The sequence below is a fragment of the Rhinolophus hipposideros genome (genome assembly GCF_964194185.1).
Source record: "Rhinolophus hipposideros genome assembly, chromosome: 14".
NCBI classification, from domain to species: Eukaryota; Metazoa; Chordata; class Mammalia; order Chiroptera; family Rhinolophidae; genus Rhinolophus; species Rhinolophus hipposideros.
This window is the reverse complement of record NC_138060.1, coordinates 32,814,368-32,840,041: the sequence shown is the minus strand read 5'-3', so window position 1 is coordinate 32,840,041 and position 25,674 is coordinate 32,814,368. Positions and strand designations below refer to the sequence as shown.

Below are 25,674 nucleotides of genomic sequence, written 5' to 3'. Positions count from 1 at the left end.
AGAGAGGTCAGAGCGGCCAGTAACAAGCAGAACTGATGAAAATATTGCAAAAATTCATTGAATTGTGCATCAAAATCATCAGCTGACTATGAGAAGCACAGGAGACCAAGTGAACATAGAGAAACAGTTAGGAAAATCTTAACTAAAAATCTTGGCATGAGAAAGGCGTGTGCAAAAATAGTCCCAATGAACAAAAAAAGCAAAGGAGAATTGAAGTTTGCCAAGACCTTTTGGAGAGGCAAGATGATGTTTTGGACTGTGTTATCACTGGTGATGAAACATGGGTGCACCAATATGACCATGAAACAAAGTGTCAAAGTGCACAATGGAAGTCAGCCAATTCTCCACGAACAAAAAAGTCCTGTCAGTCCAAATCAAGAGTCAAAACGATGCTGCTAACCTTTTTTGATATCAGAGGGATTATTTGTTATGAATTTGTACCAACTGGACAAAACCAAGTTTATTATTTGGAAGTGCTGAAAAGGCTGCATGAAAAAGTTAGACGAAAATGACCTGAACTTTTCGCCAACAATTCATGGCTCTTGCATCATGACAATGCACCAGCTCACACAGAACTTTCTGTGAAGGAGTTTTTAGCCAGTAAACAAATAACTGTATTGGAACACCCTCCCTACTCACATGATCTGGCCCCCAATTACTTCTTTCTTTACCCAAAGACAAAGGAAATATTGAAAGGAAGACATTTTGATGGTATTCAAAACATCAAGGGTAATACAACGACAGCTCTGATTTCCATTCCAGAAAAAGAGTTCCAAAATTGCTTCGAAGGGTGGACTAGGCCCTGGCATCGGTGCATATCTTCCCAAGGGGAGTACTTCAAAGGTTACCATAGTGATATTCAGCAATAAGGCATATAGCACTTGGTCTAGGATGAGTTCACGAACTTAATTGTCAGACCTTCACATGAGTGGTAAGAAAGGTAAATCTTCCAATGCAAAGAGTGAAAGATATTTCAGTAGACTAAGGCAAAAGCAAAACCATGGAGGAAATATTTTGAACTGTGTTTGTAATCTGAGGATAAAAGTTTGAAAAATGAAGAGAGAGAAAGAATAAAAAATAATAGTGAAGACAAAGGAAACCAAGTGGTGATAGGAGGTCCCAACATTGAGTTGTGGGGTTCCTGTAGTGATTTGCCTTTGAAAGAAGCAGACTTGTAATTCTGTATTGCTGTGTAACACATTACCCCCAAATTGAGTGCCCTAATAAATTTTCTTGTTTTGCTCTCATTTGATATTGTAGGAGCAATACAGGAAGAGCTCACGTGGGCTGTTCCCTTCTGATCTACATATTTTCAGCTGGGGCAGCTAGGACAGGATGATCCCCTTACAAGACAGTTTCTTCACTCACATGTGTCACACCTCTGTGCTCCTTGGCCTCTCTCTCTACATGGAGTTTCCTCCTCCATGTTCTCTCCATATGGCTTGAGCTTCTCAAAGCATAGTGACTTCAAGATAGTTGGACTTCTTGCATGGTGGCTCAGGGCTCCAAGAGACAAAGATAGAAGCTGCCAGACTCCTTTAAACTTTATACCTAGAATTGGCATGGTGTCTCTTCTGCCCATAATCTATTGTGCAAGGCTGTCACAAGCCAGCCCAGATTCAAGGGGAAGAAAGTGGATTTTATCTCTTGATGAGAGAACTATCAAAGTTTTTGCAGCCGTTTTTAATCCACCATGAGGCTGGATGAAGTGATATGATACTTAAAGTATAACAGAAAGGGAAAACAATGAAGGAGTCCTCACCTGGTAGCCTTTTTTATTTTCTTTTGAATAACCATTCAAAACTCCTCTTTTACTTAAAAAGCAAAGTTAGAGTAGTATAAGTGGTGACATTCTAAGCACTTTTATCCTTCAATGAAAAGGCAAGCAGTGATGTAAACTAGGTCTCTTCTTCATCTTAAATGTTTGCTTTGAATATAACCTCAATGCAAACAATCCCCTTTTATAAGAACCAGAGTGAGTCTCTCTTTCCTACTCTGGTGTAACTTCCTCCCTATGCTCCCTAAATGTGGACAGCCACATTTAGTCCTCTGCTCTTTCTTCTGCTCTATCTTCTTTTCAGATAAATGGTCTGATTCCCTTCCACCTTTATCAGTCATTGCTCTCCTGGGATCCAATTCAGCTGCTAAATATTACTAACTAAATGCAGTCTCCAAATGTGTGAAGCCAGCTTATCACAAGGTCTGTTCAGCTCTTTGACTTCCAATCTTCTCATCCTCATTTTCCTTGTTACCCTGACTAAAAACCTTGGCATGCTGTGTTGAACGTGGTGTTGTCTTTCTTCCACCCTCTCCAACTACATACCCTTAGCAAATTTGTGACCAGTTCACATCAGTTCTTAATTTGTAGCATATCCTGTAACTGTCCCACCCCCTCCTATTTCCATTGCTATGCCTTATGGAGCCCTTATCATGATGTGCATGACACATGTCATTAAATCTGTTATAGACTTCCCTAAATTTTACATTCCTTTTTCAAACTTCTGACAAATTAATGTCTCTTCCAGCTTAAAAATTACATATTACATTCCTACTCTTTATATTACCTTTAAATTTTTACCATGGTTACTTAACAAAGTTAATCAATATATCTATACTCCTGAATAATAAAAAACCTTAAAGGCCTTGAATTTCCAAACTTACATGTTATTTCTGTACAATAATCTACTTCTATGATGATTTTACATTCTCTTAGTCAATATTATTATTTCTTTATTAAGTCAATAAATATTTAGATTTATCCACATATTTAACAATTATTTGTTCATCATCACTTCTTGCATTTAATTTTATTCTTCATAAACTACATCCTTTCCATACCAGTGGTTCTCAAACTTGACATTACACTAGGGGTATATTTTAAATCCCATTTCCCAGTCTGTATCTCAGAACAACTAAACATAGATCTCTGGGGTGGATAACACAGGCATCAATATTTTGTAAGTCTCTCCTCATGATTCCAATGAGCAGACAGAATTGAGCATCTCTGTTTTAGAAAATACTTCAGCAAAGTTCTCTTAACAAGAAATCTTCTCTGTTTCTGTCTAAACCTTCATTATGGAATTATAATGAAGCTGAAAGTAAAATTCTAGATTGATAATTATTTTCTCTTAGCAAGTAGAAGATGTTTATTCCACTGTCTTCTGGTTTCTATAGTCCCTATAGTAAAGTCTGCTGTCAGTCTAATTTTCTTCCTTAGTAGGTTTTCTTTATTTGTTTATGGTTTCTTTTATTATTTTCTCTTTGTCTTTGAAGTTTTCAAGTTTCACTAACATGTATCTGCATAGAAAATTTGTTTTACTAAAAAAAAATTAAAATGTTTGGAATTCATTTTATTTCCTGAATCTGAAAACGTATGCCTTTCAGCATTTTGAAAAGTTCTCAAGGCATTATCTCTTCTAATATTACCTTTCCCTCATTCTTTCTATTATGAGGGTTTTTTTGAGGAAAAAAACCCTATTTTATGTATCTCAGTCTTTCGCATTCTACCCTCCCTGTCTCTTAATGGTGTTTTCATGTTTTTCTTCTTTTTATCTCTTTTCAAAAATCATCCAATTTGCTTATTCATGCTTCACCTCTGCCTGATCTGCTACCCTATCTTTTGAGATTTTATTTTCAATTATTTTGTTTTAACCTCCAGAAGTTCTACTCAATTCTTTACAAAACTGGTTGATAATTATATAGTCTCTATTTCTTTACCATATTTTTTATTCCTTCTTTTTTCCCTTTAGTCAATTTAAACAAATTTATTTAGAGAATGTATCCAATAATTCTGAAGTTTTAGGGACTTCTTTTGTCCCTTGTTGTGGGTTGTCCACTTGTGGTGAACTGGTTCTTTGTGTATATTGTAATTTTTAATTATGATCTTGAGTTTAGTAGGATTTTTGCTGCCAGAATCTTATGCAATCTGGATTTAAGGGATGTCCTCCCAGAGTGGTTTTATTAGTCTGTGACCAATTTCATGCTAACTTCTTTGCTTGGATTTCCTGGATCATGCAAGTAAGGATAATAGAATGGTCCTTATGAATTCTTATGAGACACATTTCCCCCCTGGGCAAAGCCAGCTAAAGGATCCTTATCCAGTTTTTCGTTTTGCTTTGCTTTGGTTTTTGCCACTAGGTAGATATTTTTAGCCACCATTTCACTGACAGTGCAACCTTTTGAAGGATTTATATGGGGGATGAGGGGTCTCTATTTAAACATTCTACTGCAGAAATTCCTGAGGCTTCAACTCCTGTGGCTTTAAACCAAAGCTACCTGCTTACTAAGACTGGCAACACATCCCAGGGCAGCTGAAGTGAGTACCTACTTGCTACTCTAATTTTCATCTTCCTTTTCATATTATGGCCCCTGAGTCTTTCCTTTTCTAACCTACTAAAAGCTCTGCTATGCATTTGAGAGAATGTTCATTCTATTTTATTCAATTTTTTAGTTTTATTGTTATTTTCAGGAAAGGCTTGCAGGGTAATTAGTTCACCAACTTGCCATAAATGGAAATCTCCATGCATATTCCCTCTAACTTTTGGGAAGAATGGATACAATTTGCATTGTTGCTCATATTTTTGGACAAGCAACATTATTTTTAATTGATATTAGTTAAACAAATGAGCAGGGACATTATTTTAATTTACAAAGAATTTTCTTTTTCAAAGAACCTACCAAAAAAAAAAGGAAAAAAATTTTTGGTTTGACACCAAAACATTCTTTTCAAACTATGTTAAATACTGACATGGATTTGTTTGAAAGGGAAACTGTGAGCTTTCCTCTTTCCCTTTATTATTTAAGAATAAAATAAGGCATCTATTGGGCCAGTGTGGTGAAGTCACTCTCAGAGTTAAAGCAACCTAGAAAATGATCTTTCAACACACATTATATTCTAGTATTAAAACTCATAAAACCAGGGTGAGTTTTTGGTATATTTTGTTAATAACCCATGATAAATAGCTCTGAGCAAATTTAACTTTATATTCCTGATGGTGAGATATAAACCTGGGTAGACTTAATTTGCCTTCTATTTTATAGTTTATTTAGCGAAACATCAGAGGTGTGCATAAAATTTAACAAGGGAAAAGTAGTGATGTGGGCTAAAATGAAGTTTTTACAATAAAAATCTGTGGATTTCAGTTATCCAAACTATTTCCAACACAAATAAGCTTGGCCTGTTGGAAGAAAAGAAAATTTTTCTAGTTAGTTAGCTTTTTTGGATTATTGATAGCTCCCACATTCCCCTTTCATCTTCCTATACCTCACTATGGCCATATCCTTCCTTTCTGTACTCTATGTCTTCAATTCCAAATTCTATAGGGTTCCCTCCATTCTTCCTTCTGATATGTAAGAAAAGCCAGCCCCAGCCCTGAATTAACAACAAAGATAAATTGCTACAAAATTGTCTACTGTACAACTCCCCCAAAAATCCCCCCAAAGTATGGCATAATTAATTACCTATAGAGTCTGTGCCCTGTCCTTCCAAGCAAACCCTCAGCTCTGTGAGAGAAGGAGCCAAGTTCTCACACCTCTTGCAGGTTCCTATGGCTGGCCCAGGGCGTGATGCAAGCCCCAATCTGTGACTACTTGATGATGATGGTCGTCTTGGTGATAACCATCATTATTATCAAAACTCCTGACATCTAGTGAGTACATGCTTTTCAGATTCTGAGTCCACTAAATTATCCTGAGAATAACAATAATTATTATCATCGTTTTCATAATGAGAAAACTGTTTCGGGAAAAATAAGTAATTCGATCGAGGTCACACAGAGTATAAATAATGGCCTATATGGCCTGTTTGTAAAATATTCTGTGCAGATAAGTTTTGTAAACATTCCCATGAAGTAGACAAATTGGAAAATTGCCCTTCCCTTGAGTGGGTGCAGCCCTACAGACACACAGCTTGGTCAGTGGGCACTGGTAGGATGTCAACCTCCATTTGTCCCTTAGTGGGGAGCCTTTGTGCAGTGTACAACCTGTGCAATAAATAATATGTTCAAACTCACAAGTCTGATTCCAAATCCCATGGTATGGTCTTTCCAGCTACTGTGATTGGTCATTGATGATTATTCATGATCCCTCAGTGTCTGTCTCTAAAATGGTTAGGACTTTTCTTGTTTACTCTCAGTTATTTCCAAACAGTTTGAATGTTTTGTTGTTGTTGATGATGATGATGATAGTTTGAATTGCCTGAGCTTTGGATTATGATGCTCCATTCTACTCATTCATTAATGTCTGCTGCTAAATGGGACTCCAGTGTTCTCTTTCCTTGACCCCTGCACCATTTTTGGTGATTGGAAATGGGCGAGGAGACTATGATGGTACAACACCAACCTTCATCACATAATGGTAAGTTTCACACCATTATTACAAGTAAGCAAACCATGCCTCCCAATCCTCTAGTATAAACAGTGACAACATGGCTGCACAACTCCAGCCCTAAACAAGCACTTGCTAACGGAAACCCTGATGAATCACAAAGCATAAGCAGCAATAGCAGGCACCAGGGTAATAATTTATTTTTAATGCCTTGCTGTCTTTAACAGTGCAATTTCCTCTAGGGTGTTTGCTTTGAGATTGCAAGATAATTACATCTCAGAAACCAGGCTAATTACAGTTAACAGCCTGAAAACCAAAGGAACCCTTCCCTCCATCCCCCACCTTTTTTTCCACTAGAATACTACACAAATTCCAGTTAAAACATGTAGCATCATTTAAGAAACCAATTTGACTACAGCTTAGAGATTCATTCTCCCGTTCTTACAAAAGATGTATAACTCGCATTGATGTGTATCAGAAGGAGCTGAGTAACACAGTCTCAGTAATTAGAACAAATAATAGTACTATAAAAAGGAAACAATGACAGCAATTTTCCAATAGAAAAGAAAGTCTAAGTGTTTCTGGTGGAAAACCAGGGTGTGAATGTGGATTTGTGCTGCAAAAATGAGATTACCTGTGGCCTCTAGACACTCTTTAAGGTCTCTTAGAGTAAATAATCAACCAATTTCAGCCACTTGTAAAATTAAGGAGCTGGAAGGGAAGTGAGAAATCATCTAGACAATTTTCATTATTTCTAAACATCAAAAAATGCAAAGCAATATGTACTGGTCATAAAAGTCTTCAAGAATAATGATTCCATGACCTGGTCATTCACTCAAAAAATTCATAAGCGCCATGCACTGGAGTGGGAATATGCAAGTGAATTTCCTGACTTTTTTCTTTTTTTTTTTTTTAATAATCATTACATCAGAAAGTCTCTCAGTTCTAAATTTAATCTCAATACAACTCCAGACTTTTTCCTTTACTGCATTTTAGCTTAGATAAAGACTCTCCCAAATAGATAGTGCTGCCCCTTCCCTTTATTTGGATGCATAACTTCCACTTCAAATACTTCCCAACATTTAGTCATTTGCATATTATTTCCTAATTTGTCTCTAGTTTTTAATAGCTTTGAGAATGTGGAAGCCAAACATCACAACTAGTTCTGGCTCAGTTTGGCATCTCTTCAGAGCTATGACCTGAACTTCCTTTTTTTCCATTTATGGGGAAAAGGACGTTGGTTTGGAAAAGAGAAAGGGAAATCCATCATGCTGAATTTCACGTGAAATTCATTCCTGGCTCTGTAGTGCCTCAAAACTTATCTACCTGACATCAGAGTCTTAAACACAACATAAAGCCAGGGTTCTGTGTCAGGCTTCTGCAGAATACCAGGAGTGTTCTCCATCGATGTCCCATTCAGAAAAACAACTGTCCCTTCCATCAGCCTTCTTGCTAGAGGCTCCTAGTGGCTAATAATGTAAAATTTGCATGCAAATGGCATTTCTCATAGTAACAACTCCCTAGCAACACTGCCTGACTTCATTCATTCTTTCAATAAACACATCTTGAGTGCTCACCATGGGGGAGGGAACTCTACCATCTTTGTTCTGTTCAACTACTCCTCTTATTAGCTCTGCCATTGAAGAGGAGAAATTACTAATCTTAATTGATCAGGGCATTCAATGGGGCCACTTTTTACTAGTGAGCAGGATTACTTTGCTCTAAAAGTCAGCACTCAGGTATAGTGTTTACCTTTCTGCCTCAGACCAGGTAGGTCCTGGTGCTTGAGGTGGGTCAGGCCCCCCCATATTAGTCTTCCTCTTCTACTCCTAGGGCTGGTGGGGAAATGTTCCCAGAGCTCCTCTTGGGACAAGCCATTCTTTGTCTTTGTCATGGCTGAGCACTATGATACTAAAATTCAGGCTGAAGGGTGCTGAGGAGGTGAGAGGCCCTACTTTCTCCACAGACCTAAGCCATGTCTCCTTCCCAGTTTTATCACAGGAGTTTTAACTCCTTCCCAATTTTATCTCTGTGATCAAGAATTAGTGGTTGCTTGCCTGAGTAGTACTTTTCATCAGACACCCTATGAAGACTTTGGGAAATAGGGAAGATTAGTAGGGAAGATTACAATCTAGTGGAACATTTTATCTGCCTTGGAAATAAAGTTTTCATTGTCATTATCTGAAAGAAATTTTATTCTTTACAAAACAATATTTAATATGAAATCTAAGTAAGGTGTAAAGGGATTTGATTGCAGAAATTTGGGAATTTGCAATAGTGAGGTCAGAGCTCCTGTGTTACGCACTGTTAGGATCCTCTTGTTTTTTGGTTTTGCCTCAGAAACTTTACTACAGTAAAGGGGGAGAAATTAAATGGGCAACTAAGGATATAATTCTATGACAAGCCCAAAATGTCCAGGCATAATTCTGGAGAAATGGAAAACTGCCAGCCAGTGATCGACTGGCTTTTTTTTAATGGGAGAAGAGAAGAGCCCAGAACCAAGAAGTACGTAGCTATGAGAATGTCCAGATCCAGGAGAGCATCAGATCTGCACTACACACACAGCATGGTTCCCACTCCTCAGCACACTTCTGCCTCAAAATGGGAGTGTTAGAAGTAAACATGTGAAATAAACTTATTAGAGTTCATTATGGTCACAAGGAGAAAAGTTCCAATTTGAAAGGAAGCTATGAGGACAAACGACATGATAAATGTTTAAGGTTGCTTCCTTCAAAAAAGTTTCATTTCCAGTCCTTCATTCTTTTTTTTTCCCCAAAGGGTGATATATTTTTTTAACTTTTATTTATTTTAAGTGTTTTTGCAGGACCCATCAGTTCTAAGTCAAGTAGTTGTTTCAGTCTAGTTGTGAAGGGCACAGCTCACAGTGACCCATGTGGGGGTATCAAACCAGCAACCTTGTTGTTAAGAGCACCACGCTCTAACCAACTGAGCTAACCATTCACCCAAAGTCCCTCATTCTTTTAAACAACTCTTTAGGGCAAATTAAAAGCAGGTGTTGTTGCATGACAAAAAAACTGTTTCTGAATTGTTCTCATAAAGTTGGGTCAACAGTCAACCACAGTTGTCCTGCACTTCATGAGAAGAGAAAATTCCATTATTGAGGTCTCTGCTGGACACATAAAGTGGGATGGCCACAGTGGGTGGTTCGAACTAAGCAGTCCACTAAAACATTACAAGATTCAGGGTGAGAGAGAAAGAGTCTAGTAAAACTCTAGGAATAGAATCCAAGTTGGATTAAATTTTACTTGATAATGATGAGGAGGAAAATGGTTTGTATGAAATGTAACATACTCTAGGAGTAACATCAGAAGCATGGCAATGTGAAGGGTCCCCTTGATCTGTCTCCTTGAAGTTATAACAAGTTGAACAGCTATAATTCAACAAAGGATTCCCTGCACAACACACAAACACATCTGAGAGATCCACACATTGAAACATCTGTAGGTGAGCAAATTGGGGATGGAGTAAAGGAGAAGAGCAGAGACGGGTGCCATGAACACAGCCCAGAGGTCACTGCAGGTCTCAAGGGAGGGGAGAATTCAGGCTGTGGGTGCACTTTCTGTGGCCCCAAGCAGCCCTGCCTGAGCAATCAGCACACCTATAATATGGCTGAACCCAGCAATCAGAGCAGAGACCAAACACAGAAGTGTGACAGCTGTGTTCTAGCAGCTGTCATTGCCAGGCACAAAACAGTGGCGCATCCCTTCATCTTCCCAGAGTTTGCCTCCCCACAACCTCACAGAGCTAGCAGTGGGCCCCAGCAGAAACTGTAGCAGTGACTGTTGGGTTACAAAGAAGAATATTTACAGCCTTGAGAACCAGAAAACACTTCCTGAGCAGCAGATGAACACTGTGGCTAACCTCGGTGACAAGGGTGGAGATACAGAGGCAAGGCAGCTGAGGTCCGGGAGGAGAAGAAAGCCACAAACACACAAACTCTCCCAGCCCACCCTGCCCTCACCCTTCATGGCTGATCCCACTGGGGGCTCGTGGGATAATGTCAGGCAGCACAGCACTGCCTCTGTCTGCAAGGGAAGTACTGAGATGTCAGGGGCTCGAAACACCATCACTCTCTACATTATCCCCTAGGGTTAGTGTCCTGAGACTGAGGCAACCTGGTCACAGAGGAGAGGTCCACCTCCCCAGGAAATACAGGCATTTTCCATCACCCAGCAGAGATCCAAGAAGTTGGAGCAGTGCAAGAGAAAATAAAATGTTCCAGCACCACATACTAGAAAACAAAAGAAAAACCTTGACTAATCAACATCGTACAGAGTTCACTCCCATAAATGCTTAGGCAGAGAAATAATCCATCAAATACCATGAACAACCAAGGTAACAAGGTAGCTCAGAAAAAAAAAATTTTTAAATCTCCAGAAAATAAAATAAAGACATGGAAATATGTAACTTAAATGACAAAGAATTCAATACTGCAGTTCTGAAAAAAAACTCAACAAGATTAAAGAAAACTCAGATAGGCAGTTTAATGAACTCAGAAATAAAATAAATAAACAAAAGGAACACTTTACCAAAGAGATTGAAACTTTAAAGAAAGAACCAAATAGAAATTCTGGAGCTGAAGAACTCAGTAAAAGAGATAAAGAATGAAATCGTGAGCTTAAGAAATACAGCTGACTAGATGGAGGAAAGAATTAGTGATATCAAAGATAGAAATATGGAAATGACACAGATAGAAGAAGAGAGAGACTGGAGATAAAAAGAAAGAATTCTACAAGAACTATCTGACTCCATCAGAAATAGCAATGTAAGAATAATGGGCATACCAGAAGAAGAGAGGGAGAAGGGAACAGAGAGTTTATTCAAACAAATAGTCGACAAGAACTTGCCAAACTTGTGGGAAAAACTGGATCCTCAAATCAAAGAAACAAACAGAACACTTAATTATCTCAATCCAAAAAGGCCTTCTCCAAGGCACATTATATTAAAACTGTCAAAAATTAATGACAAAGACAGAATTCTCAAGGCACTCAGGGAAAAGAAGACAGTAACCTATAAAGGAAAGCCTCCTAGATTAGCATCAGATTTTTCAGCAGAAACTACAAGCTAGAAGGGATTGGAATCAAATATTCAAACTATTGAAAGAGAAATTACCAGCCAAGAATAATATATCCAGCAAAGTTATCCTTTAAATATGACTGAGTAATAAAGTCCTTTCCAGACATACAGAAGTTGAGGAAATTTTCCACCACAAGACCAGCATTACAGGAAATACTGAAGGGGGTTATTCTACCTGAAACAAAAAAAAGAAAAGGATACAAAACTATCAGTAAGATGACTAACAGAAGCAAGACGTTGCAACCTTTATTCAAAATAGGTCATTATACAATTAAATATAACATAAAGGTTAACGGAGGTAAAAATATAACAAAGAAAAAGAGAAGAAGACAGTAGCTACTGTAACTCAGAAATGAACTCACAGCATAAATAGGGATAATTTGTGACCAAAATGTATAAAAGGGGAGGGGGTAAATGTCTGAGTTTGCAAAGAGAAATAGAATAAGACTCATGCAGAAGAAAAAGGACTACTGTATATAGTAGTTTCATACTGTATATAGTTTCATACTGTATATATGAAACTTTCTTTTACGTAAATGGTAACCACACACACAAAAAAACAAAATCCATATTACATTAAAAAAGAGGGGAAAAGTCATAGAATACCACTAAACTAAAATAGTGGACAGAATCGCAAAGACAAAGAAGCAACCGAGACGCTGAACTACCAGAAAACAAATGATAAAATGGCTATAGAAAATGCCCATATATCAATAATCAATGTAAATGTAAATGAATTGAACTCAAAAAGCACAGAATAGCAGATTGAATCAAAAAACAAAACCCAAACAAAACATCTCAGCTGCAAGGACAAATACAGACTCCAAATGAAAGGGCAGAAATGATACTCTTAGTAAAGGGCATCCAGAGAAAATCAGGTGGGCAGACTTATATCTGACGAAACAGACTTCAGGATGAAAAAGGTAACAAAAGACAAAGTTGGACATTACATAATGATAAAGCAGACACAAATCAAGAAGACGTAACACTTATCAATATATGAGGTGTGATCAAGAAATACAGTGAATGTTTACTCTATTGAATGAATGTTACTTGCTTCAAACACAATTATCCCATCATTCTTGCCACTTTCTGAAGCAGTTCAGGAAGTCCTCTTTCACAAGTGTCTTTAGTTGCACTGTCATGGCTGCCTCAATGTCCTGAATTGATCAAAACATTTACCTTTCATGGTATTTTGACTTTGGGGAAGAGCCCAGAAGTTGCCCAGTGCCAGATAAGGTGCGAAGGTGGATGAGGACACACCATCATGTTATTATTTGACAGAAATTGCCATACCAGAAGCGATGTGTGACACAGAGCATTGTCTTGATGAAGAATGAAACCATTTGCCCATTTCTCAGACCATTTTCAATGCACATCATTTCTTAAATGTTCATAAAGACATTCACAAAAGAGGACTTCCAGAACTGCTTCAGAAAGTGGCAAAAACAATGGGATAAGTGTGTTTAAAGTGGGTGGGGGGTATTTTGAGGGGAATTAATACCCCTCAATGTGTCTTTTACTGTAATATTTTTTTTTATTTAAACATTCATCATATTGTTTGATCACACCTTGTAAATGCTCCCAATCAGAGAGCAACAAAATATATAAAGCACTTACTAACTGAACTAAAGGGAGAAACTAACAAAGACACAATTATAGTAGGGGACCTAAATATCCCATTGGCAACTATGGATAGATCATCCAAACAGAAAACCAATAAGGAAATAGCAGCCTTAAATGACACATTAGACCAAATAGACATAATCAACAATTATATAACTTTTCATCCCAGAACACCAGATTATACTTTCTTCTCTAGTGCACACGGAACAGTCTCAAGGATAGACCATATCTGAGACACAAAACTAGCCTCAACAAATTTTAAAAAACTGAAATCACACCAAGCATATTCTCTGACCATAATGCTTTGAAATTGAAGGTCAACTGCAAAAAGAAAGTGGGAAGAAAACGTAGAAATGTGGAGGTTAAACTACATGCTACTAAAGAATGACTGGTCAAAAAAAAAAGAATAAAAGGAGAGATCAAAGATACAAAGAAACAAATGAGAATGAAAATACAACATATCAAAACTTTCGGGATGCAGCCAAAGCAGTAATAAAAGGAAAGTTTATATCGTTGCAGTCCTATCTTAAGAAACAAACAAACAAAAAATCTCAAATAAACAACCTAACATTACATCTTAAAGAACCAGAAAAAAAAAGAAAAAGCAATGAAGCCCAAAGTCAGCAAAAGGAAGGAAATAATAAAAAATTAGAGCAGAATTAAATGAAATAGAGAACAACAACAAAAAAATGCAACAGCAAAAATTAATGCAATAAAGACCTGGTCCTTTGAAAACATCAATAAAACTGTCAAACCCTTGGCTAGACTCACTAAGGAAAAAAGAGAAAAAACACAAATAAACAAAATCAGAAATGAAGAGGAGAAGTTAAAACGGATACCACAGAAATACAGAGGATCATGCAAGAATATTATGACAGACTCTATGCTACAAAAATCAATAACTTAGCAGACATAGACAAGTTCTTAAAAATATAAAACCTTCCTAGATTGAATTGCAAAGAACTGGAAAATCTAAACAGACCAATCAGCAGCAAGGAAATTGAAACAATAATCAAAAACCTCCACAAAAGTAAAAGTTCAGGACCAGATGTCTTCACTAGTGAATTCTACAAAACATTCAAAGATGATTTAATACCTGTTCTTCTTAAAAATCTTCCAAAATATTGAAGAGGCAATACTTCCTAACTTATTTTATGAGGCCAATATTACCTTGATCCCAAAACCTGGTAAGGGTAATACAAAAATAGAAAACTACAGATCAATATCTCTGATGAATACAGATGCAAAAATTCTAAACAAAATACTAGCAAATTTTATACAACAATACATTAGAAAGATTATACATAACAATCAACTGGGGTTCACTCCAGGAGTATATGGGTGGTTCAACATAAACAAATTGATCAACGTGATACACCACATAAACAAAATAAAGGATAAACATCATATGATCATATTAATAGATGCAGATAAAGCATTTGGCAAGATACAACATCCATTTATAATTAAAACACTGAATAAAATGAATATAGAAGGAAAGTACCTCAACATAATAAAGGCCACATATGACAAATCCTCAGTTAATATCATACACAATGGTGAAAAAGAGAAAGCTTTTCCTCTAAGATTAGGAACCAAAAAAGGATGCCCTCTCCCACCATTATTATTCAATATAGCATTGGAAGTTCTAGCCAGAGCAATCTGGCAAGAGAAAGAAATAAAAGACATCCAAATTGGGAATGAAGAAGTCAAATTGTCATTTTTTGCAGATGATGTGGTTCTTTATATAGTAAACTCTGAAGACACTGCCAAAAAACTTTTAGAAACAATAAACAAATACAGTAAAGTTGCAAAAGTCACCAGACACCAAAATTAACTGAAAATGGATCAAAGACCTAAATATAAGACCTGAAACAATAAATTGCATAGAAGAAAACATAGGTACTAAACTTATGGACCTTAGTCTTAGAGAGGATTTTATGAATTTGACTTCAAATTCAAGGGAAATAAAATCAAAAATAAAGCAACGAGACTATAGCAAACTAAAAAGCTGCACAACCATCAACTAAAAAAGAGGCAACCAACAGAATGGGAGAAGATATTTGCAAACATCTCCGATAAGGAGCTAATATCCAAAATATATAAAGAACTCATACAATTCAACAACAAAAAATACAAACAATCCAATTAAAAAATGGGCAGAGGACCTGAACCGACACTTCTCCCAAGAAGACATACAAATGGCCAACAGATATACAGATCGGACAATCAAGTTCACAAACTCATCCTAGAAAAAGTGCTACATACTTTATTGCTGAATATTACTAATTATGGTCACTTTTGAAGTATTCCCCTTGGGAAGCTATGCACCAACACCAATGCCTAGTCCACCCTTCAAAGCAATTTTGGAACTCTTATTCTAGAATGGCTATCAGAGTTGTCGTTGTATTAACTTGATGTCCTGAATGTCACCAAAATGTCTTCCTTTCAATATTTCCTTTATCTTCGGATAAAGAAAGACGTCATTAGGGGCCAGATCAGGTGAGTAGAGAGGGTGTGCCAATACAGTTATTTGTTTACTGGCTAAAAACTCCCTCACAGACAGTGCAGTGAGAGTTGCTGCATTGTCGTGATGCAAGAGCCATGAATTGTTAGAGAAAAGATCAGGTTATTTTTGTCTAACTTTTTCATGCAGACTTTTTAGCACTTCCAAATAGTAAACTTGGTTAACTGTTTGTCTTGTTGGTATAAATTCATAATGAATAATCCCTCTGATATCAAAAAAGTTTAGCAATATCATTTTGACTCTTGATTTGGACTGACGGGATTTTTTTGGTTGTGGAGAATTGGCTGACTTCCATAGGGCACTTTGATGCTTTGTTTCAGGGTCACATTGATACAACCATATTTCATGACCAGTGATAACATGGTTCAAAATATCATCTTGTCTCTCCAAAAGGTCTTGGCAAACTTTGACTTTCCTTTGCTCTTGTTCATTGGTGAGCTCCTTCAGGACAATTTTTGCACACACCTTTCTCATGCCAAGATTTTCAGTTAAGATTTCCTGTTTCTCTATCAATGTTTACTTGGTCTGCTATGCTTCTCACAATTGGCCAACAATTTTGACACAGAATTCAATGAATTTTTGCAATGTTTTCATCAGTTCTGCTCATTACTGGCCACTCTGACTTCTCTTCATCAGTGATGCATTCTCTCCCCTCAGAAAAACGTTTAATCCATTGGTACACTGCCATTTTCTTCATGGCATTATCCCCATAAACTTCGACTAACACGTCCCTGATTTCAATTCCACTCTTGCCAAATTTAACAAAAAATTTAGTGTTTGTTTGTTGCTCTAACTCAAGCTCAGACATTCTCTCAACAGCACAAAAAGAACATGCAACAACAATAATGAACACCACTCAGCAAGACAGCACCACACGTCCACATGAACACGGCTGTGAGACGCTGATCTACCAAGTTTATAAAACCTTACCAAGCTGTTTGTACCGTGCTGCCAATGTAAGCGCACGGTGGTGAGTTCACGAACTTAATCATCAGACCTCCTTTGAAAAGATGCTGAATTTCACTAACTATTAGGAAAATGCAAATCAAAACCAGAATGAAATACCACCCTACACCTGTTAGAATGGCTAGTATCAATGAGACAAGTAATGACAATGTTGGAGATGTTGTGGAGAAAAAAGGAACCCTCATACACTGCTGATGGGAGTGTAAATTGGTACAGCCACTAAGGAAAACAGTACAGAGTTTCCTCAAAAAATTAACAATAGAATTATCATATGACCCAGCAATCCCTCTTCTGGGTATCTACCAAAAAAAAAATCTGAAAGTATTTATCAGTAAAGATATATGTAACCCTATGTTCATTGCAGCATTATTCGTGGTGGTCAAAACATGGAAACAACCAAAGTGTCCTTCAATAGATGATTGAATAAAGAAGATGTGGTACATATGCACAATGGAATACTCCTCAGCCATAAGAAAAGATGAAATACTGCCATTTGTGACAACATGTATGGATCCTCATTATCCAGCATGCTAAGATTATCATGCTAAGTGAAATAAATCACAAAAAAAGTCAAGAACAAATGATTTCACTCATATATGAGATATAAAACTGAAAACAACAAATGAACAAGACAAACAAACAAGCAGAAACTCATAGATACACACAACAATTTAGTGGTTACCAGAAGAGAAAGGGGTAGGGGGAGGTCGGAGAGGGTGAAGAGGGTCAAATATATGGTGACGGAAGATCTGACTTTGGGTGATGACCACACAATGCAATATATAAAAGATGTATTATAGAATTGTACACCTGAAACCTATATAACTTTATTAACTAATGTCACCCCAATAAATTTAATAAATAATATATTTTGAAAGTATCATATTAGAAATTTGAGGTTCTGTTAATTCTCTTGATGCAAGCAAAAAGGACTGCATCCCCAAAGCTATGAGGATGGCAAATGATGTAATTTTTAGGAATGACCCAGGAACATTTTTAGGCAAGGCATAACCTACCCTAATAACTTATTTTTCCAGAATTTCCTTGAGTTCACTTATAATCCCCCTAAAGAAATGCCCCAGCAAGTACATTATATTACAGAATTCAGTAGTATGGTAAAGATCTGCCTATATCAGGTTTCTCTCCGATCACTGTCACTGATGGTTTTCTATTCATTCATTCATTTATCCATTAAAAAATTATTTTTATCTAATCGGACCTCAAATGCACAGAATTGGATTCATCATAACCTTTGATTGATGATCCTCTCATCATCGATCCATGTCTGAGCTACTTTTATATAGTTATTTTTAATAATGTATTAAGCATTAATGAAAATATCACCTAAAAAAATAAAACTAGAACCATCACAGGGATCTACATCTAACCATACGCTTCTTCTCCCCCCCATTACATCCTCCTGCTATCTTTTCCCATCTAAGATAAGCATACTTTTGAATCCAGGTTCATTCCCTTCCTTTCCTTTGCATATAGTTTTACCGCATTTATATGTATTCAATATGGACATTGTACATATATGTGTATAAAATGTTTATATACATGTGTATTAGTGTTTTTAACTTTACTTTTTAAGGTGTGTCATACTGTAAGTAACATTTGGAGAGTTACTTTTTTTCTTAACCTGATGTTATTTAGATTTTCCTATATTGTTGCCAGTCACTGTGATTTATTTATTTTTGAATAATAACGGATAGTAATCTGTTGTGTGAACATGGTACCATTTATCCTCCCTCTCCCAACCTAATGTTGGACATTTAAGTTGTTTCCAGGTTTTTGATATTGTGTACAATGCTACTATGATCATTCCTGTACATGTATCCTGTCACATATGTACAAGAGTTTTTCTTGGTTATACTCATATACCTAGGAATTGAATTACTGAGCTATAGGAAATGTGAATATTCAACTTTGGAAGACAACACTAAACTCTTTTCTAAACTGATTGCATGTTCAACGTTAGGAGATGATGCCAAATTTTTTTCCAAAGCTATTGCACTGCTACTTGGCATTGTCAGACATTTTAATTTTACCCGATTAAATAGATGTAAAATGATACCTCATCATGATTCTGATTTGCATTTCCCTGATCACTAACGATGTTGAAATTCTTTTAAAAGAATATTGGTCAAAGGTTGATTTTTCTGTTTGTCTATTTTCCCCATATTTCTATTGGTTTGTATGTGCTTTTCTTATTGATTTGTAGGAGTTCTTTACATGTTTTCTTGCTAATCCTTTGTAGTTCTGTATATTATTAACATCTTACCTAAGTTTATAACTTGTCTTTCAACTTTCTTTATGGTATCTTTAAATCTTTAATCCATTTGGGGTTGACACAGTGTAAGGCAAGAATCCAATTTTGTCTTTTTCCATATGGATAATGGAAAACTATTATTGTCCAGCCCCATTTATTGATCACTCTTTCTTTCTTACTGATCTGATATGTCACCTCTGTCACTACCAAAGTTTCATCTTTAGTTCTCTAATCTATGGTCTATTTGTCTACTCTCACGCCAATCCACATTGTCCTTCTTCCCTGCTCTTTCTTTTCAGAAATATCCTGACTACTCTTGGCCCTGTAACCCTTCGTGTGAATTTTGGAATCATTTTATCAAGTACCATGAAAAACCTTAGGATTTTTAATGTACAGATAATATATTGATATACTGATAATATATTGAATGTACAGATAGATAATAGTTTAAATTTTATGATATTAAATCTTATCTATAACACATTATCTTCCTCTCTCATTTAGGTCTTCTTTAAACATCTCTTAATAAGGGTTTATAATTTTTTTTGTAGAAGTCTTTTATATTTTATGTTATATTACTCCTACATACTTGATATTCTAATTTTGTAGATGTTGCCTTCTCTTTAATTTTGTTTTATAGTTTTTATTGGTATAGAGAAATGCAACTGATTTTTATGTTAATCATATACCCAGCCACCTTACTAAAGTCTCCTATTAATTTTAATCATCCATCTGTAGAGTAATTCAGGTTTTCTATGTAAATTATCATAGGCTGCAAATAAAGACTGTTTTATTTCCTCCTTTCCAATACCTGTGATTCTAATCTTACCTTATTGAACTATCTAGAACCATCTATATGAAAGAGAAGTGGTAATAGAAAGCATGGTTTTCTTATTTCTTCTCATTCTACACACTCATCCTGAGTAATCTCTTCTAGTTCCATCACTTGAATCACTATCTAGATCTCTATCCTGACTCATGGATCCAGCTATGAATTTTGGACCTCTTAATCTGAATGTTCCACAAGCACCTCAAACTCAACATGTCCAAAACTCATCATCTACTCTTATCTCTCAAATGATCCCTGTTCCTCTGTTATTTTCTGACTTTATAAATAGCACCATCATCTATGTGGCCCAAATCAAAAAATGTGGAGTCATTTTTGACCCTGTCTCTCCTACCATATTTTATCATCCATCAAGTCCTGTTGATTCTAGTTTATTGGTATCGCTTTAACCCAACTCTTCTTTCCACTCACTCTACCAAACCTTATCATCTCTCACCTGTCTTATCATTATACATTCCTAAACCATCACAGGCATCCCTCTTCCATGCCATAGCCAGAGCAGTCTCTCTAAACTTTAAATCTTCTCACATAGTGCCCATGACAAAATTCCTTAGTGGTTCCTCATGATTTGCAAAAAAAGTCTAAACCCTTGCATGAGCAAATGTCTAAAAGTTAGGCCCTTTTTGATCTGGCCTCCATGATACCTCAGCCTCATCTCCTGTTCTCCCTCCTCTCACACTCTATTCTCTGGCCATCCCAGGTCCTTGCAGTTCAACAAACACCTGGTTCTCTCTCTCTTCAAGGTTTTGCACCTGTTGTATCCTCTTTCAATACTGTGTTTTTCCTTCCCCACCGTTTTCCATCTTTTTCTGGGTAACCCCTATTCATCCTTTAGGACTCAGCTTATACATCAATTCCTCCAGGAAGCCTTTGCTACACTGTAATTGACCTTGCCTGTTTCCCCTCTCCTTGAGGGCAGGAAAAAGTATTACTTATGTTTACAGTCCCAGAACCCAATATAGTGCCTGACATAAGGTAAGGGCTCAATGAATACTTTGGAAGCATATAGTGAATCAGTGCTGCTCCCTTTACCCAAGTCTCTGATCCCCATTTGTTAAGAATCTTGTCTTTCAAAACTCCTTTTAATGCTTTTCTAATCTCCATCCCCTCCATGATGTGCTCTACCACTTTGTTTTATCTTTCCTTGGCACATGTCCCACAGGACTTGGGCTTTTGTCTGATCCTCTCTACCAGCTGCGTGAAGGCTGAGATTGTGCCTCATCCATCTTGGTGCCCAGCCACCTGTAGCCCAGAGCCTAGCATACAACTGATGCCAAATAGATATCTAAAGTAATAAAACTGAATTCCCTCCTGGAGCTACAAACCAAGCAGAGAACGTGCTTTGGATTCTTCTGTGAGTAGCATTAGCATGCAAAGTGGAACGACTTCTGCCAGCATATCCACCTGCACAGTCTTCCGCCTCTACCTCCCCAAATGTTTCCTCAGTTTTAGAACAGTCTCCGAAACAGTGTTATTCATTCTACGTAATGTTATTCATTTCACATAATGTTATTCATTTTACGTAATTTTATTTATTTCACAGGCAAGGCCCTTTTATCTTCCTATTCTGTACTGAAAGGTGCACCTGTATGGTTTCCTTGCTTTGTTTGGGACATTTTTGGTTTGGGTTTTTCTGGGTAGTTTTCATTTTATTTTAGATTTTCACTTTTTCTTATAGATATTGCAGAATATATTCATTTTCTAATAGATATTGCAGAATCTAGCAGATAGTAAACTGTCTACACATTTAGTGGCACAATTCAAATAGGGAGAGGTAGACATGTAAAACTTGCAATTAGAGGAAAAACCCCTTCAGGGGTGAACTGAGGCCCTTGGTTGCTGACAGAATGCACTCTGGCTTTCAAAGACTAAGTCTTTGTCAGTGTACAAAAACCAATTGTACAAAATTGCTGTCAGTAGAAACAGTAGCAACAGGATAAATTAAGTTACTGATACGTGCCAATCTGGATGGTGGGGCCTAAGCAGTCTGAAAGGAGCAGGCCTGGCAGGAGGCTGGAAACAGCAGCCTGGGAAAGCCAAATGGTTAGTGCATTCCTCAAAAATCCTCACTTTCCAAACCAGTTCCTAGGATGCTTCTCTCAAACAGAGCTTTTTAGTCATTTTAAGAAAGAAGCCTTGATGTGGCATTTAATCTAGGTTTTCCTTCCAAGAAATATCACCCCTCTTCTCCCCAGCTGTTTATGAGTGTCACACTCTGCCATTTAAATATTAATGTTATGGAAACAGAGGAGAAAAATCGGTCTCTCATCTGATATGCGATGTTGAGGGAAATTAAGATTAATAAATGGTGACAAGTTCTATAAAGGAAATAAAAGTTAAATTGCCTTGGACTATTTTCAGAAGCAATGAGTATTATATTGAATGCCCCATAACTAGGATCATTCTAAAAGCCTTATTTCTGACTACAGATCTCAAATGATAACGTAAGCCTTAGCATTCTCCTCAGAGCACTTGCATTCTGCAAGTTCATATGTTGGGGAAACCCTTTAAGGGGGAGGGAAACTGAGCAATGTCTGAAAATTACGTTTTTTTAATCGAACGTCAAGCAGCCATTGTCCTGGGGAAAGACAAATTGTAGGTCTAAAAATTTAAGTAATAAACATGTCTAACAGGTAAAAATGTCTAAATAAGTAACAGGAATTTTTTCATTTTCATTCAGCGAGATAAATCACATCATAGACACGTTAATACACTGGCTTCTATCAGTTGATACACTGGTTTGGCCAGTTAACTGTGGAGGAAGAGGGCCCTCCAGCTCCTCCTAGATTTAGTTCCCACAGCCTCCACTCTCCTTAACCTGCAGGGATATTGCTGAAAATACAAAGCATGGATTCTTGAAGTGTGGTCCCTGGGCTAGCAGTGTCAGTATCATCTGGAAACATGTTAGAGATGCAGATTTTCAGACGTCAGCCCAGACCTACTGAATCAAACACTCCAGGAGGGGGGCTCAATAGCTTCTGTTTAACAAGCCCCCCAGGGGATTTTGATGCTGATCTTCAAGTTTGAGAACAACTGAGTCTTAACCCTGACTGCACATTAGTATCACTTGGGGAAATTTTTCTTAAAAAACTCATGTTAGGGCTCTATCCCCCAGAGATTCTGATCTACTAGGTTTGGGGCAAAGCCAGTGCACTGGAAAGTTTTAAAAGCATCCTCCCCACACACACACCCTGATGATTCTAAAGTGCATTCTGAGTTGAGAATAGATTTCAGGCTTTGACTATTTACTGTGGTGATGGCAACAACCTCAGAAATGGGCTGCTGGCTTCCAGTCTCTCGGTCAATCTATTCTCCACCCCTCACTTCACAACCACCACCACCCCACCCAATCTGCCCACCACACCACCACCACCCTGGGAATTTATCTCTAATCCAGTATTTCTCAAACTTTACTATACATCAGAATCACCCAGAAGGACTGTTAAAAAACAGTTTGCTGGACCCCACCTCCAAAGTTCCTGATTTAGTATGTCTGGGGCAGGGCCCAGGAATTTGCCTTTCTAAAAAGTTCCCAGATAATGCTGAAATTGCTGATTGGGCTTCTAACTCATGCATTATCCAGCTACTCTGGCCCTGGTGAGAAGGGAAAAGTTATTACAGTAATGAATTTAACCTTGCAGGACCTCCAGCCTCCTGCAGATCCCCCAGCCTGTTGCAGGGAGTCCCTTACTCCTGACCAGAAAGGAGTGGAGGGTCACAGTCAAGAGTGCAGCTTCAGGAGCCACGCTGCAATGTTTAATCTCATAAACTCTCTGAGCCTCAATACCCTATTCATAAAAAGGGGGATAATATAGGACCTACCTGAAGGGGTTGCTGTGAGGACTGCATAGACTGATCCAGGCGCCGTGCATAAAAAGTGCCTAGCACATGTTAAGCTCAAAAATATTTACAATTGAAGATGGCAGAGTAGATAAACACTGTGCTTGTGTCCTTCCATACACACATTAAAATTACAACTAAATTATAGGACAATCAACCTGGAGAACCATCTGAAGTCTAGCCAAATAGAAGTCCTATAACTGAAAATAAAGAAAAAGCCACGTGAAGACTGGTAGGAGGAGCTGAGATGCAGAATGGGCCCCAAACCTCTGTGTGGGGACTGAGAATCAGGAGGGATATCTCGGCCACAGAGGTTCCCCCCGGGGGAGCAAATGACCCCAGCTCAACACCAGGCTCCCTGCCCAGAGTACTGGTGCCAAGAACAAGAGTCCGTATAACAGCTGGATGTGAAAAACAGTGGATATTCTGACACCTGGGTGGGATGGAAGGCTGTGGGACATCCTCTTACTTGGCCCGTGCACAGACTCACTAACTCGCAGGTACTCACCCTGGACTCCGGTGGAGGAACAGTGACTCGGGGGTATCGGAAGCATATGGGGAGCAGACTGAGGTGTGTAGCTTCTGGTCAAGGGCTGGAGGACAGTCGCAGTTATCCCTGTGTGGGGTCCTTCTTTGGTGCAGCTGGCAGGTGAGCGCCGTCTTTCCTGTGGTAAGCCCTCCCTCACAGGGCCAAATCTGAATCTGATTGGTCTGTTGAACCCCATTCGCTCCACCCTGCTGATTCACTGTATCCCTGTCCCACTAAACTCCCCCAGCACTGGAGGCACTTTCTCGCTGGAGGCACTTTCTGGGTGAGCAGCCAGACCTGCCCGCATTGCATTCTTCTTAGAAAACTGTCGGCATCCACAGATCCCGGGTAGGCAGCGACTGGCCTCAGTGTGCTCTGAGACTTCTGCTGAGTTGCTCCAGGCTCAGCATTGGTACCAAACCAGAATTTACATTAACCTGGTGACCACAATTCTTCCAACTCTAGTGACTCCCTGAGACACTGCTTCAACCAACTTGCGTACGGCTTGAGGCTCTATCAGCAGCTGAACCTTAAGGTGGCAGCAGGCCTGAGGGTGTCCTGGATTTTTGTGGCGATATCCCATCCTGGTACTGGTGGCAGAAGTCCTCGGTTCTGGGACAATACTTTGAGAACTGCTGAATTAAGCTATAGGACTTCTGTGGTTACAAAGACTGAAATAATAGTGACTTGAATAAAATAAAAATATATTTTCCTCTCAACTAAATTTCCAGATGTAAGCAGTCCCCATCAGTCATGGAACTCTTTCCAGTGGCTCTGCCATCCCTCGTACATTTGATCCAAAATGGCTCCCCCAGTGCCACGTCTACATTCTAGCCAGCAGGAAGGGGAGGGAATGCTCTGCTCCTTTAAATGCATGTCCCAGAAGTTATATATATCACTTCTCACATCCTATTGGCCCAACCTTGTACAAAAGCCTATTACTGAGTTGCAAAGGAGACTGGGAAATATCTCCAATCTAGTTGACCATAAGTTTTACTACTATAGAAGAAGGTGAGAACAGGGAATGGGAATAATTCCCAGTCTCTGCTACATTGACCTTTCCCCCTAGGTTCTTCTGGGTGCAGGCCTAGAGAGGAGCTTGGACAAGCCAGAGCTTACGTCAGCACTACCCAAAAGGTCAGGGGAGCGGAGAAAAAGCAGGAGTCACACACAAGATGTCTCTGCCTGTGAATCTGTCTCACAAAAACAATGCCAACAGAAAACAAGGAAGTCTCAAAGCAGGTAGGCCCTCAGCTAGGCAGTGGGAGTTCACATAAAGCTGGAGATAAGTCACAATGGAAATGGACTTATTAAGAGTAAAACTCCAAGCATCAGCCACAAATGAGTCTCTGATTAGAATAGATGTCAATGTCATCCACACAGCTCACAAGGTCCTGCATGATCCCAACCTCCCCACTCCCATACCTCAACTGCCCCTCCCCACAACCTATAACCCCAGCTGCATCTCATTCCAATCTCTCCCTCACCCTCCACATTTCAGTCATGTTTGGCTCTTCATTTTGAAGAGTGTACTTTAGTCTTTCTTATCTTAAGGTCTTTGTATATGCTGTTCCATTTCCTAGAACACTCTTTTCCCTGCTATTGTCTGGCATACACATGCTCATTCTTCAGGGCTGTGGAATAAA

The 25,674-nt window shown here is 38.1% G+C and overlaps 1 long non-coding RNA gene across 1 annotated transcript in view; it reads right to left on the bottom strand.

The window, feature by feature from the left end:
* LOC308507181 overlaps positions 1 to 25,470 on the bottom strand; it is a 47,828-nt gene extending 22,358 nt beyond the window's left edge. The window contains exon 1 of the long non-coding RNA XR_013994863.1: positions 24,008 to 25,470. This is a non-coding gene — a long non-coding RNA (uncharacterized lncRNA). The remainder of the gene's footprint in view (positions 1 to 24,007) is intronic.
* Positions 25,471 to 25,674: the final 204 nt, after the last annotated feature.